At 32.0% G+C, this 17,239-nt stretch overlaps 1 pseudogene; it reads right to left on the minus strand.

Moving 5' to 3' along the window:
* LOC105049172 (PP2A regulatory subunit TAP46-like) overlaps window positions 1-12,328 on the minus strand; it is a 50,917-nt pseudogene extending 38,589 nt beyond the window's left edge.
* Between the last annotated feature and the right edge of the window lie 4,911 nt (window positions 12,329-17,239).

Raw genomic sequence — 17,239 nt, forward strand, 5'->3', positions numbered from 1 at the left:
AAGATTACACCACATCGGACACCTCCGATCCTTACCTTCCAAACAAGAATACTTATTTTTTGGGTACAAACCAACCTTCAACAATCCGATTCAGGGTTTGGATCAACCCAAATGAGTTTTAGAACCCCCCAAAACTCAAACACCCAAAAACAAATTCAAAAAAATAGGGTACAGAAAATTCAGCATACAATCTCTTTAAATAAATACAATAAATATAATAGAAATATAATACTTAAGGAAAAAAAGTTTTTGCTATACACCCTCAATGAATTTCACACTTGATTACAGTTGGAGAGTGGTTGGTGAAGTGCTTAAATATTTCTATTCTCTTTTTTAGGGCTGAATATACTTTTCTCAATTTTGAACTTTAGAGCTTGTAAAATCTTATAATTTTTTACTTTAAAAGAGCATTTATAGTTGCCATTTATCTTTGAGAATGTCGTAAAGTTAGTTTAGAACCGTTGGAGTGCATTTAATGCACATTAAATATACCAAAAATGGGTTGAAAACTAGCCATTATGCATGCTCGCAGGAATGGAACATCCCATGGGGCATCCCACTGGTATTGGGACATCCCATAGGGCATCCCAATAGGCCACACAGAAAATTCAGCTTTCTATTTTGATCTCAGAGTCTCAGGGATCATCTCAAGTGGGTCTCTCAATCACATGGGTCGTCCCAGGTGGGTCGTCCCACTGCGTCTCATGAGCCAAAATGAAGCGTACTGCTGCCCAACGAAAGGAGATGACCCAGATGGATCATCCTATTTTGTTCCAATCTAATTTTTCATATATTTAAGGTTCGAAACTTATCAGAACACTTCTAAACACTCTCAAGTGGATTCAAATCAATTTGGATACTCTCAAAAGCCTTCAAAAACTTCTCCAACTTGCTGAAACTTCAACTTTTGGCATACTTGATAAAGCTTTTTACACCTAATCTCTTGGACTACCTGAAACATCACAAAAATAATCTCTAAAAATAGGAAACACATTAATAGTTTTCTCAAATGATTTATGATCATCAAAATTAATTCTTGGAGCAACAATCTTCTCTTTTTTGATGATGATAAAATATTTGAGTATACATAAAAAATATCTTTAAAGCTCAAGAAATTTAGGTTTGTGAAGACTAGAAGAATTATGCCAAGGATTCAACATGGAGGATCATGATATACATGTTTTCAGCAAACTTTAATAATTTAATTCATTTAGCTGAAACCATTTGTGAAGGAATTAGAGAATTTCTAAGAATTGTTCTTATTCAATCAAAATCCTCTCCTTTCTTGTATGAATTAGATTATTTTGATCATTTGAAAGCAAATCTCCCCCTTTCTTATATAAAGAGTGTTCCATTTAAAAAAAATTCTTTATTGAAGCAAAGATGGTTTCTAAAAAAATTTTATTCTTTTCTTCCTTAATTCTAGTATCAGAGCAATAGATATGAAAGGGAATATTTCTTTCTCTTTTTTTTGTTTTGATATTAAGGCAAGAATGAGACAAATTGAGAAAGAATCAAAAATGAACGTATCGAATCACTTTGGTATCAGTGCAAAAATAAGATTAGTAGAGCATTTAAGAAAAAAATAAGTTGATCAGAGTAATTTTTCAAATATTATCAAAATGAAAGTAAAAAAATGATGTATCAGAGTTAAAAAAAATGGATGAATCAGTATAGAGTACTACATTAGAGCAAAAAGTTTTTTTTTTAAAAAAACTTTAAAAGAGCAAAAAATTTTAACAACTATACCATTTTCATCATTTACCATTATTTTTTTTCCTTTACCATTATTATTTTTTATTTACCATTATTTCTCTCTCTTTTTATAACAAATACATCACTTTCACCATTTACCATTATTTCTCTCCCTTTTTGACATCATCAAAAAGAATAACTAGGAGAATAAGATTTTCATGGTGTTAGGTCAAGTATTAAGAAAATAGAGCATCCATTCGTCCATCCAAGAAAAAAATGATAATAGACATTCATTCATCCGAAAAGACATGATAATAAACATTCATTCATCCAAAGAGATATGATAATAAACATTCATTATCCAAAGAGAAATGAGTTAAATGAAAACAACCTTATTCATTTACACCAAAAGAGAGGTTACAAGAGTCATAATGAGCATAAAGCTCTCGTATATCCAACCTACAAAATATAACTAAGTAATCTAATATAAAATGATAAAGTCAGAGAGACTGGGCATCGAGTAAGGAATCAAAATAGATAACACAGGATCAACCTCATCCTCGATCGAAGGGTCTGATCCGAGATGAAGAAGCAGGAGGATGAAAAGCAATGGGCTGTACAAATGCTGGCTTAGTAGATGTAGAGGACCTAGACTGAAGTTGAATCCTAATACCATCTAACTGAGATAGGATATCCCTCACAGTAAGTCTGAGTCTATCCAGATCAGCTGAACTCAGCCTAGGCACAAGAGAAGATAGACCCTCCCCCTCAGCATGCTCCTCCTCCTGATCACTCTCCTCAACAGCTACAGCTCGACTCTTGATCCATCAGCCATCAACTCTCACAAAATCGATGTGTCTAAGAGGGTGATTGTTGTAGGTATCAATATATGATAGTCTACAAACAACCTCTCCCTCAAAACTGACTCCTGACTCTCTGAAAATAACTGTAAGGGCCATACCATAGGGCAAAGGAGCCTTGGACCTGTTCAAGGCTTTCCTCATGGCATCTATCATCAGGAAGGGAAGGTTCAGGGGAGTTTCTGAAACTACATGATGCATGAGACAAATATTTTTCTCCATCATCAGATCATATCTTCCCCCTCTGGGGAAGAAAATCTTGGATATCGTATGGTGGAGTAGTCTCATCTCCACACTAAGATCTTTAGCCTCAATCTTCAGAAAACCTTCCACATCAACTCTCCCAAGAATAGTCCTGAGTCCAATCTCCTTCTTGGATAATTCATCTAAATAGCTACCTTCACAAGGCATTTGAAGTAACCTTCCTAGCCTTGGAGCATTTAGGATAATCTGAACTCCCTTGATAGTAGACTTTAAAACACCCTTATTGAAAACCAAATTAGAGTAAAACTCTTTCACCAAATCAATATACACTGGTTCGGACAAACTTAAAAAAGATTTCCAACCTTGTTTAATCAGCTTATCTCCTATGGAAAAACCATCATGCCTTAAAAATTTGAAGTCAACGTTTCTACCCAAGGTAACTTTTTTTGCAGATAATGGAATCTTACTTGGTGTCACTGGCGGGGAAGCTTGGGTCAGCTCATGTGCTACCTTCTTTTTCCTTTCCTCTGCCTCCATGGATCTCACGGATTTCCTCCTTTGTGGCATTCTCACTTTGGGGGCCATGTCCCAAGAAGATGGTGGATAATGATCAAGAGGGTGGAGAAGGATCGAATTGAACTTAAACTAAAAGGAGAAGACGATTTTTGGAGAGTTTCTCATGAATTTGAGGGTTAGAGTTTGGAATTTAGAGAAAACTAAAAAAATGAGCCGTGAGAACAGTAAATTTGTGGAGAGTAGATCTCGATTTTGAGAAATTTTAAGATTTTTGAGAGATCTAGGATGAGATTCCTAGGTTGGGACGAGAGAAAGAAGAAGAGTCTTTGGATTTGAGACATCCCGGAACCCCTTTTTAATGGAACAGAATTCGGGTAGGCTCACTTAAAGGGAGCCTACTTGCATGAATGGGACATTCCATCTAGGGTTGCATCAAGCAATGGAGAAATTATTTAAAAAAGAGAGAAAATTCAAACTAAAAAATTTAAAATTGGTCATATCGAGTTGAGAGGGTCATTGAGAGTCTAGATAAATTTTGATATAATTTTTGATTGAATATTTCATTGAAAAAAATTGAAGAAGATATCTGAATAGTATTGATGATTTTTAATTATCTTGAAAAATTCTCAAAAAATGATAGATGACTCCCAAAATTAAGATAATGAAATCAAAAAATTTTAAATGAATTTGGAGAGTGAAATTATGATTGAAATTCAAGCAGAAGGGTTTAAGATGCCTAATTCTTTTCTAATTTTACAAATTTTACTTTCATTAAGTACTTTGATAAAAATGTCAACTAATTGATTTTCAGTATTTATGTATTCAAGTATTATGTTTATTATTTTGAACATGTTCTCTTATGAAATGATATCTAATTTCAATATATTTTGATCTAGAGTGTTGAATTAGATTTTTGGTCAAATTGATGGCACTAGTATTATCACATTTTATGGAGATATTTTTAAGTTCAATACCAAAATCTATGAGCTGTTGCTTAATCCACAGAATTTGAGCACAATAACTTCTAGCTGCAATGTATTCAGCCTCGATCGTAGATAAAGCCACTGAATTTTGCTTCTTGCTAAATCAGGAGATTAAGTTTACTTTTAAAAATTGGTAAGTTTCACTAGTACTTTTTCTATTAAGTTTGCATCCAACAAAGTCTGCATCTGAGTAACCTATTAAGTCCATAGAAGATTATTTTGAAAACCAAAAATCTAGGTTTTGTGTTCCTTTTAAGTATCTAAAGATCCTTTTAACAGCATTTAAGTGAGATTCCTTAGGATTTAATTAATATCTAGCACGCATGCATACACTGAACATTATATCAGGTCTACTAGCAGTTAGATATAATAAAGAACATATCATGCCTCTATAGAGTTTTGAATCAACATTTTTACAATGCTCATCTTTTTCTAATTTATAGGAAGGGATTATAGGTATACTTATAATTTTTTAGCTCTCCATTCCAAATTTCTTTAATAATTCTTTTATGCACTTACTTTGGGTGATGAAGATCTCTTCCTTTATTTGTTTAAACTAGAGTCCGAGAAAAAAATTGAGTTCTCCCATCATGCTCATCCCGAACTCCCCCTGCATGAGCTTGACAAATTCTGGACACAGATCTTCATTAGTAGATCCAAGTATAATATCATCAACATATATTTATATAATAAGAATTTCTTTGTTCTTTCTTTTTATAAAAAGAGTAGTATCAATCTTTTCTTTTAAAAATTTATTTTCTAATAAAAACTTACTTAATCTTTCATACCAAGCTCTAGGAGCTTGATTTAACCCATATAAAGCTTTGTTTAATCTAAATAAATGATCTAAAAGTTTATGATTTTCAAAATCAGGAGGTTGTTCTACATATACTTCTTGAGCAATATATCCATTTAGAAAAATACTCTTGACATCCATTTGAAATAATTTAAAATTCATAAAACAAGCAAAAGCAAGTAGCATTCTTATGGCTTTTAATCTAGCAACAGGAATAAATATTTCATCAAAATCAATTTCTTCTTGCTGATTATATCCTTTAGCAACTAATCTTGCTTTATTTCTAATTACATTTCTATCTTCATCTAATTCATTTCTATATACCCATTTGGTTCCTATTATTGGATAATTTTTAGGTTTTGCAATTAGTGTCCATACATTATTTCTTTCAAATTGATTTAACTCTTCTTGCAGGGCAATTATCCAGTTATGATCTTTTTCTGCTTCATCTATTGTTTTAGCTTCTAAATATGAAATAAAAGCTACATAATTACAAATATCTCTAAATGAGGATCTAGTTCTAACTCTTTGTGCCGGATCATCAACTATTAATTTTTTAGGATGATTATGGACATACCTCTATTTTCTTGAAAGATTACCTGTGTCTTGAGGTTGTTCTTGAATGTTCTGATCATTGACGCTTTCATCCTCATGTTTTTCATCCATTTGATCATTATTTTGTTCATCTGAGTCATTAGGGTGAACTCTTTCATTCCATCTTTTATGATATCTGCATCATCAGTACCATCTCTCTTTCTTGATAGAAGATCATTAGATTCATCAAAAATAATATGAATTGACTCTTTTACTACTAGTGTTCTTTTATTAAATACTCTAAAGATTTTACTAGAAGTGGAGTAGCCAAGAAAGATAGCTTATCAGATTTAGCATCAAATTTATCTAAGTTATCTTTGTCATTATTTAAAATAAAATATTGATAACCAAAAATATGAAAATAATCTATATTAAGCTTTCTACCCTTCCATAATTCATAAAGTATTTTCTTCAAAATTGATCTTATTAAGGCACGGTTTAGAATATAACATGCTATGTTAATTGCTTCTGCCCAAAAGTACTTTGGGAGCTTACTTTCACATAGCATGGTATGGGTCATTTTTTTTAGAGTTTTATTTTTTCTTTCAACTACTCTATTTTGTTGTGGTATTCTAGATACTAAAAAATTATGATCTATACCTTTTTCATCATAAAATTTTTTAAAATCTTTATTTTCAAATTCAGTTCCATGATCACTTCGAATAGAAACAATTGGTCAACTTTTTTCATTTAAAATTTTTCGACAAAACTTGGAGAAAGCAGAAAATGCTTCATCCTTAGAAGCTAAAAATAAAATCCAAATAAAACATAAAAAATCATCAATAATTATAAAATCATATCTTTTTTCTCCTAGACTAGTTGTATTTGTAGGACCAAATAAATCCATATGTAGGAGTTCTAGAGGTTTAGAAGTTGAAACAATATTTTTAGATTTAAAGGAGACTCTTGTTTGTTTACCTAATTGACATGCATCACATATTTTATCTTTATCAAAACTAATTTTTGACAAACCAAAAATCAAATCCTTTTTAATGATTTTGAAAAGTGTGTGCATACTAATATGTGCAAGCCTATGGTGCCAGAGCTAACTAGTCTCATTAATTTTAACATTCATAGCCACAAGATATTGCATGCTTTGTAAAGAGAGATTATCCAAATCAACCATGTATACATTGCTATACCTATGTCTAATGAATCTAGTGCTAACATCAGCAGGACTAGTTACAATGCACATAGATAATTTAAAAACTACTTTATAATCTTTATCACATAATTAATTAATACTTAAAAGATTATACCTAAGACCATCTACAAATAAAATATTTTCAATGCAAGTGGAGGGAGTGATACTAATGTTACTGATACCGATGATCTTTTCTTTGTCATTATCTTTAAAGGTGACCATCCCTCCATCCTTAACTTTCAATGTGATGAATTGAGATTCATCATCAGTTATGTGTCTTGAGCATCCACTATCAAGATACCACTTCCGTTTAGTTGCTTGGGATGCAAGACACACCTGCACACATAAAATCAAATTTTAACCTTAAGTACCCAAGCTAATTTGGGTCCTTTGGGGTTAGTCACAATGGTTCTTTTTGAAATCCATATTTTCTTAACATTTCTAGTATGAAACTTATTTGATAAACATGAATATGCTTTATGCCCTATTTTACCACATCTAAAACAAGTAATATTTGATAATTTTTTTGTAGTTAGATTGACAAAAATATTTTTAAAAAATTTTTATTTTCTTAGAGTGTTGTAACCAAGGTCGGCTTTATCATGTACAGCCTTTTGATTGTCAATGATCATTTGAAATTTATTTGAACTTAATATAAATTTGTCAACTATAGATTTTAACTTGGTTACTTCTTCCTTTAGTTTTTAATTTTTTTTTAAGAGTTTCATTTTAACTAAAGAGTTTATCTTTCTCTTTTATTAGAGACTAATTCTTTAGTTCTAATTCTTTATTTTTCTTATCAACTTCTTCATATTTCTTAATTAATACATGATTTCTTAATTTCAAATTTTTATTTTTAGTTTTTAATTCTTTTAACTTATTTAAAAGTTCATGAAAAGCTTCTAACAGTTCATCATAAGTAAATTCAGTTTGAGTTTCAGGGGTTACTTCATTTTCATGTGCCATAAGGTACAGGTTGGCTTCTTCATGAGTTTTTTCATCAATAGTGGAGTCATCATTATCACTCTATATAGCCATCATGGCCTTCTTCTTCTTGAATTTTTTTTGGTCTTTCTTGAGCTGAGGGCATTCTGATCTGAAGTGGCCCGACTTTTTGCATTCATAGCAAATGATTGGCTGTTCCTTTTTTTTTCTTTACTTGGCTCTCCCTTAGCTGGTGGTCTTCTTTTGGTCTCTTATATTTTTCTTCTCATGAACCATCTAAATTTTCTAATAATCAGGGCCAAGTCCTCATCTTCTTCATTATTGTCTGATTTTTTTGTGTCATCTTCTTCCTGAGCTGTCGACTTGAGGGCTATGGTCCTCTTTCTTTTGGTTTTCTCTTCAGTATATTACTTCATGGTCAATTCGTGAGTCATGAGGGATCCAAGCAGCTCCTCCAATGGTAGAATATTCAAGTCCTTGGCCTCTTGGATTGCAGTGATTTTTGCTTTCCATAATCTTGGCAGAGATCTAAGCACTTTTCTTACAAGATCACTGTTAGAATAATATTTACCAAGACTCTTTAAGCCATTTATGATGTCAGTAAAATGAGTGAATATTTGAGTTATTAATTCTTCAGATTTCATTTTAAATGGTTCGTAGTTGTGCACAAGCATATTGATCTTAGATTCTTTTACTTAGTTTGTGCCTTCGTATGTGACTTCTAGCCTATCCCAATTTTTTTTAACTGAAATACATGTGAAAATATGATTAAATTCATTAGCATCCAAAATACAATATAAAATATTCATGGCTTTAGCATTGAGCTGAGCGATTTTTTTATCAAAATCATCCCATTCACCTTCCAGCTTAGGGAGAGACACACCATCAATCAATTTAGTGGATATGTGTGGTCCATTTACTATGATACTCTACATGTCATAGTCAAGTGCTTGAATGAAAATTCTCATCCGAGCTTTTTAATAGGTGTAGTTTGATCTATTGAAAAGTGAAGATCGGTTTGTGGATTGCCCCTCGATTAGGGATGTACCAAATTAGACTGCCATAGACCTTTAGATCTTGATGGTTAAATTAAACAAGAACTAGAGCATCGAGCTCTGATATCACTTGTTGCCTAAATATGGAGCCCAAGAAGGGGGTGAATTGGGTCTTTTTAAAATTTTAAGGATTAGAACACTTGAACAATGTGCTAAGGTGTAGAGGAGAGTGAGTTGATTTGCAATATAGATAAAATTAAACATCAATAAAAAATAAATAAGTATTAAACACAAAGAGCAATTAAGAAAAGGCAAGCACAACAAACACAAAAAATTTATAGTGGTTTGGTACCAACTTTGCATCTACATTCACTTTTCAAATCCTTACTTGAAAATTCAATCTACTAAACGGATTACAAAGATTACACCACATCGAACACCTCCGATCCTTGCCTTCCAAGCAAGAATACTTATTTTTTGGATACAAACCAACCCTCAACAATTCGATTCAGGGTTCGGATCAATCCAAACAAGTTTTGAAATCCTCCAAAATTCAAACATCCAAAAATAAATTCAGAAAAATAAGGTACAAAAAATTCAGCACACAATTCTCTTAAATAAATATAATAAATATAATAGAAATATAATACTTAAGGGGAAGAAGCTTTTGCTGTACACCCTCAATGAATTCCACACTTGATTGCAGCTGGAGAGTGGTTGGTGAAGTACTTAAATGCTTTATTCTCTCTTTTAGGGCTGAATATGTTTTTCTCAGATTTGAACTTTAGAGCTTGCAAAATCTTGTGATTTTTCACTTCAAGAGAGCATTTATAGTTGCCATTTATCCTTGAGAATGTCTTAGAGTTGGTTTAGAGCCATTGGAGTGCATTTAATGCACATTAAATGCATCAAAAATGGATTGAAAATTAGCCGTTATACGTGCTCGCAGAAATGGGATATCTCATGAGATATCCCACTGGTATTGGGATGTCCCATGGGGCATCCCAATAGGCCAGATAAAAAGTTCAGCTTTCTATTTTGATCTTAAGATCTCAGAGGTCATCCCAAGTGGATCGTCCCAATCTCATAGATTGTCCCAAATGAATCGTCCTACTACGTGTCATGAGTCAAAATGAAGCATGCTGGCTGTCCAACGAAAAAAGATGACCCAGATGGGTCATCTCATTTTGTTTCAACCTAATTTTTTATACATTTAAGGTCTGAAACTTACCAGAATACTTTCAAACACTCTCAAGTAGATTCAAATCAATTTGGATACTCTCAAAAGCCTTCAAAAATTTCTCCAACTTGTTGAAACTTCAACTTTTGGCACACTTGACAAAGCTTTTCAAATTCAATCTTTTAGACTATCTGAAACATCACAAAAATAATCTCTAAAGATAGAAAACACATTAGTAGTCCCCTCAAATGGTTTGTGATCATCAAAATCAATTTTTGGAGCAACAAGAATAAAGATGAAACCACCTTCTGCATCATCATTGTGACATCAACAACTGTGAAGATGTTCCAAGGTAACAAAATATTTGTATATGTAACTGAGTCTTTTCAATTTTACAGCTAATTACTCCCATCTTCCATATGTAGATAAGTACAACCTCTCCTCTACCAGTGCTATAAGAATTTACAAAAATATTGATATTTTTAGAAGTAGCAAAACTCAAACAGAGGTATATATACTAATAAAACTTTCATTAAATAATGACAAATTCATTTAACATTAAAAAAAGATTTAGGTTCATGAAGGTAACAAGCTTAATACAATATCAATACTCACAAAGTGATGCGCATAAACCCCCGCATGAACAGATGTTCTATAATAGAAGAATACTACAGTAGCTAAAAAAAATTGCAAGGACAAACAGAAATCGATGTCAGTTAACATTACATATAATTATCAGATAAATATTTTATCTCAAAACTAATACCCTTTTCTCTCCTCTGTGTAGAATGTTATCTTCACAGTATGCACAACTGTTGTTAGTATTGAAGAGAGGTTCGGATGGTCCTATGTGTCTTGCACAAACTATGCAAAAAAGGTAACAATGTCAAACAACAAATATGAATGTAGGACATGCAACACCTCTGTTGACTATCCAGTTCCAAGATAATACATCCTTACAAAGTTGTAGAAACAACATAATTAATAAAGATCAAAATTATGATACTAATACATTATAGAATTAAATAAGGTTCAAGATTAATATAAGGGTGAAGGATCATTCTGGCATAGCAACAATGACCCTTTTTAATAGACAAGTTGAAAACTTATTGGGAACCATAGCTTTAGAGTTGGCAAAAAATATAAATATTAGTTCAGCCGGTGTTTCTAACCAAGTTCAAAACCTCCTGCATAAATCATTGGTCTTCAAAACTAAGTTGAATGACTACAATTTGAAAAAAGGCTTCCAAAATTGCATAGTGATGAAGACTTATGAAGTAGATGAAAAATTAGAAAATGACTACAAAATCGCCAACTTGACAGAGGTAATTATATAATGGTCTACTTCTCCTCAAACATAATGCAATTCATAATTGTACTTCACCATTTTTTTTGTTACAAGATATGGTATATGACTCAAGTGATGACGATGTCAGAGAAGTTCAATCCCATAAGAAGAAAAGGATGCTATCAAAGACCATGCCAGAAAAGCACGAACCAAAAATAGACATGGCAGAATCAAAAATTGCCGATGAAGACAGTGACATAACAACCTTCAAGAAGAAATGAAAGCTTCAAATCATTCATAAAGACTGATAAAATCATTTTTCATTATGTTGAATTTTCTATTACATTTTGGTCCACTCTATATCGACTACATCACATTATTTTTCTATCAATATAAGCACATCAATATTTCTAACTATCAAATATTATATATTATAATCCTACAAATAATATTATTTGAATAATTAAAAATAGGATAACAACATCTAAAAAATTATTTTCGTACATCCAACCTCATGCAATGTGCAAATCTTCGACTAGTTAGATACTATAAACTATAGCTAACTATTTTCTTTTCAGCATTTTCTTGTATTAACCTAACCATGTAAGCAAATTAAGGGTTTTTTTTTCAAAATTTTAAACTCTTTGCAAGATTCCAAAGAAATATACAACCCGTGATCAATTCCCACCATCTACATCACTCAATTTTAAAAAATTAAATATTTAAGCAATTAACACAGATATAAAACTGACTAAGAGATATTTCAGATTAGCAGTGCTGACATTGTCCTTCATTACATTCGAGAAAAACAATCCCAACTTGCTTACCATCTCATCACAATGGTGCAGGGCCTCGATTCCCTTCCTCAATGTCTCCTATAAAATAAAAATTGACAAAAAAAAAAGAGAGAAAAGAACAACAACTACTACACCTCATGCCAATAATCATAATCATGGTGCTAAGAAATCAAAGAAGATCTAAGAAAGATTGTCACTTTACTTCAACACTTGGGAAAGCAAAAAAAAAGGGTACCTGAGTGATGGAGGATTCAGGTGCCATGGAGTGGATCTTTCTTGCCTGGTCGAAGAGCGCCGAGAGGGGCATCTCTTCCCTCTTCCATTCCCCCATTGGATCGAACCAAGAATGTGATTTCGATCGAAGAAAACCCTAGAAGTCAATCTTGAAGAGGATTTGGAGCCGAGCGATAATGATAATGATGCGAGACAAGGGCCAGACCATGGGACTTTGGACGAAAGCGAAATTCTTTGTGCACCATGTGCGGTGTAGGAAATTCAAGCTGGCCTGCACCGCCTCTTCTTATTGGTCCACATGGATTCGAGTTGGCACGATGGGACAAGATATGGCCTGCGTTAAATACCGGCATGACGGTTTGGAGAGCGGTGTTTGTTATCAATGCGACATGCATTAATATTCGGTCAGCCTTTTTTAAAAGAATTTTGAGTGGATAAAAATACCCTTTCCCTCCAAGATACTTAAAGAGCATGTTATTGCTTGGATTTTGCTCATTCTAAAACATTCGAAAGCTACTTCTGGTGAAATTCTTTCTCGCTTTGAAAAGTGCTCTGGGTGTTCAGTCTAAAGAATCAGATAGCATTCGAGGTTGAAGTAAGATTCTTTCTCGCTCTAAAAAGTGCTCTGGGTGTCGGGTATACCATCTGTTTTGGTCTGTGGTTGAAGTAAGCAATTGAAGGCTTCTTCTATTACTTCAAGACAAAATGTCATCCCCAACAGAAAGTAAAAAACCCTTTGTAGATTGTTTTTTATAATTTTTTTATTACATCAACTGTTTTGGTAGTTAGAGGAATTTAATGCATTAGGAAACCATATAATAACCCAGAATGTCATTAATAACTTAATCCAATCACATCTTAAATATTAGAAGTGTTAACTTTCTTTAGTTAGTCATATTTTAGGCAACGGATAGTGGAAAAGTTTTGGTATGGAGAATCAAAATATTTAGTTTTCGATTTTATGCTTGGGTGTCATAATTTTTGTGAATAGGTGTCATAATTCTGTGAAGGAGTGTCATTAGTCCAATTCTCATATTTTCAAATCAAGTTATCGCCATGCCGTATTATGATATCCTGGGAGTTATATTTTAGCTGATGATAGGAAGTCCTGATAGGAGAATGAAAATCTTCAGTTTTTCTTTTTATATCGGGGTGTCATAAATTTTTGAAGGGGTGTCATAATTTTGTGAAGGGGTGCCATAAGTTCAAATCTCATATTTTCAAAAAAAATTTTATCTCCTAACCATATTATTACTCTCTAGGTATCATATCTATGACAATGGACAGTTGAATTGTCCTGGTACAGAGGATCAAAACCTTTATTTTTTCATTTTGTATCGAGGTATTCATATTTCTCATATTTTCAGCTCAAGTTGTCTCATAGCTATATTATTATTTCTGTATATCATATTTTAGCCAATGGATAGTAAAAAGTCCTAGTATGGAGGATCAAATTTGACAGTTTTTTATTTTGTTCCGAGATATCATAATTTTCTAAAAGGGTGTCATAAATTTTGTGAAGGGATGTCATAAGTCTAATTTTCATATTTTCATATCAAATTGTTGCCATGCCGTATTATGATATCCTGAAAGTTATATTTTAGCCAACAGATGATGGAAAGTCCTGATCATAGGAGAACCAAAACCTTCAGTTTTTCTTTTTTAGTTGGAATGTCATAAATTTCTGAAAGAGTGTCATAAGTTTAAATCTTATATTTTCAAAAAAAAATTATCTCTTGGCCATATTATTACTCTCTGGATGTCATATTTTAGCCAATGCATAATGCAATTATTATTATCCTTTAAAGAAAATGTCACCTAACACTATTGACATCAATGTTATTGATCTGGTATAGAGATTTCTATAGATAATATTGAAATTATAGATCTGAAAAATATCCACCATGATCAGTTGGATGAGGTTGCTAGTGTTGTTCAAAAGAATGTATCTTCTCCTACTACCCCGAATGCAGACAATGATTATGTTGATCTTCACATTGGAATGGAGTTCAATTCACCAAATGATGTGTTCAATTTCTACAATGGATATGCAAGAAGAGTTGGTTTCGGAATCACAACCATGTGTAGTAGGTCCAATGATAAGAAAGAAATATGCTTCAAGCACCTAGCATGTTAGAGGCAAGGAAAATCTAGGAAAATAAATAATTCCATGAATCTTAGGGATAATGGCAAAATTGATTGTAAGGCATCGATAAAAGCAAGACTAAATTCTAAGAATGGTAAGTGGACATCGGATAATATTTTTTTAGAATATAATCATGAGTTGTCCATATCAATCGTCGATTATCTATGGTTCCATTGAAGGATCAGCACACTAAAAAAGACAGAGATTAGCAATATGCATACCATGAATATACCCACAACTCAAATATAATCCATCATGATTGATGCGATGGCGATGCTGTTGTTAGGACATCGTGATTATCAATCAAATTTCGACTTCAATAAAAATTAAAAACATATAGAAAGTAGTGAGTCGGATCGAATCCACAGAGAAGACAAGATTTTGACTTGAAATCTTTGATTTTATAAAAAAAAATAAAATTTTGGAGAAAGTAATTTAAGTCAAAAAATAAAAATTAAAAATATGAAAAATAAATCGGATACTAAGATCTACTAACTAGATCCTAGCATCTACTTGCAATAAAAATAAATAATAAAAATTTTAAAAAATATATAAAATAAATCGGATACTAAGATCTACTAACTAGATCCTAACATCTATTTACAATAAAAATAAATAATAAAAATTTAAAAAGTATAAAAATAAATTGGTACTAAGATCTACTAATTAGATCCTAGCATCTACGTGCAAAAAAATAAAAGACAAAAATTTAAAGTGCAGAAAAATAAATTTTTCATTAATTGAAATTAAAATTCAAGTATAAAAAATTTAAAAGAAATAATAGAATAAAATAAAAATAAAACTATAATAAGAATCTGAAGTTGATCAGTCAAGCTTCGTCGGAAAGATGGTTGATGACATCTCCATCTTCCGTCGTACTCTGTAGAGCGAACCGGCTTCTCTCCTTCTTTTCTTTGGGTCCCTAAAGCTATTTTATTTTTTTTTTATTTTTTTCTATACTTTCTACTCAATTTTTTTTGCTCCCAAAGCTTATTCTTGGACCTCCTATTTATAGATGAATTTTTTATAATTTTTTGATAGGAAAAGGAGTCCTAAAACCCTTAGAAATCGTATTAATCTCCTTAGAAATATTCCTGACCATCGAATGGAGCTTGAACCACCCAGATCTGATCAAAAATCATAGTTTTAATCTTTATCAAAGTTGGATTGAATGTCAGCCGTTGGATCTAGGTTCTGATGAAGTTCTGACCGTCGGATCGTGCAATTTAAATCCTTAACACGGTCAGAAGCATTCTCAGCCATCCGATCACTTGATGGATTGCTTCTGGGTCGTCGGATCATGCAAAAACCCCTCTCTTGCTGTGAGCCACGCCTATGGACCACGTGAAGTTTTTTGTGGATCATGCCCTGGCTCTATGGACCGACCGATCGGTCCACCGTACACCGAAGGCTATTTTCTTTATTTTTTAAGGTATTTTGGCTCGATTTTTGCTCTGATTTTTATCTGAAAAATTGAAAAAAATATGCATTAAATTCTTTAAAAATTTTTCTTTATTTTGATATTTAAATTGCTCAATTAAATTAGCATCTATTTTTTTATAAATATATCTAATTTCATATTTTTTTAAAATCACTTATTTTTTAAGAAAATTCAATAAATTCATGAAATTAGGATTTTTAAGAAGTTGTTAGCACCATAAATTATCAAAAATACCTTCAATAAATATAAAAATATACCACTTATCACACTCTACAGCTTGAACTTTGCTCGTCTTCGAGTAAAAAAAGAATTTAGAATCAAGTACCTTTAACTTAAAATCTCAAATTTTATCAAATAATTTTTTAAAAGGACCACTGATGTTCAGTAAAGTGTAAATGAGATATGTCATTGGGATATTAATACTAGTCAATATGAGAGTTAAACTAAAAATACTAAACTTTTTCTGAACTTTTCCAAATTATCGCTACTTTTATCTCAAAATCATTCACCTTCACATGGATAAGTATATTGTTACTTCCGTCCTTCATTTATTGATTGATTATTTCTTTTTTTTAAAATATTATACTGTTATTAAGTGTCTTAATCCCTTAAACTTTCTGTTTGACCTATTTAGCGAGTTTTCAGTCAATGACTCCCAAATCAGATGGCTTTAGGGTACTAGGTATAAAATACCCCTCGAACCTACTTGCTCGAATCAAACAGGCTACGAGTTAAAACTAGCTTTACAACAAAGCTTCTTTGTCCTTCATATCTTTTGACGCGAAACTCAATACTTGCTTAGGCAAAGAGGCCCGATTACTCAGCATAAAGTACTTGCATTTTTTTTTTTGAATATATGAAGAAATGTATAGTTACTCTACACAAATCCATAGAAAGTAAACTCTTCTTTGATATTGGTAAAAAAATTTAGAAATGCTCAAAGAAAACTATTTAAGTTCTAAACTTAACTCTTTATTGAGTTTTCTTAATACTTGATCCCTCAATATCTCACAAACTCTCTGATCTGTACATCAATTTTTTTTTTAAAAATGCTTGGTTTAACTTGATTCTTAAGTATAATCAGATGCTTAAATACTAAATACTAACTTACTTGAGGACTTAAAAAAAAAAATTTATTCTCCCCCCCAACTTAATCGACATTGTCCTTAATGGAGTAGGAAAAATGAAGGGTGCATATAAAGAGAAAGAAAAGGAGAGATATCACCTGATCCATAAGTCTTTTCAAAATTGATTCTCCCCCCAACTTAGCCAAGATTATTTTCAAATCTCTACAAAAAATACTAAGTAAGACTCGATTAACCTAAACAAAATACAAAAGATAGCAAAAAGCATAAAACTAAAAATTAAAAACTGGGTTGCCTCTCAGAAAGTGCTAAGTTTATCGTCTTCAGCCAGACCAT

Source organism: Elaeis guineensis, chromosome 7 (genome assembly GCF_000442705.2).
Source record: "Elaeis guineensis isolate ETL-2024a chromosome 7, EG11, whole genome shotgun sequence".
Classification (NCBI taxonomy): Eukaryota; Viridiplantae; Streptophyta; class Magnoliopsida; order Arecales; family Arecaceae; genus Elaeis; species Elaeis guineensis.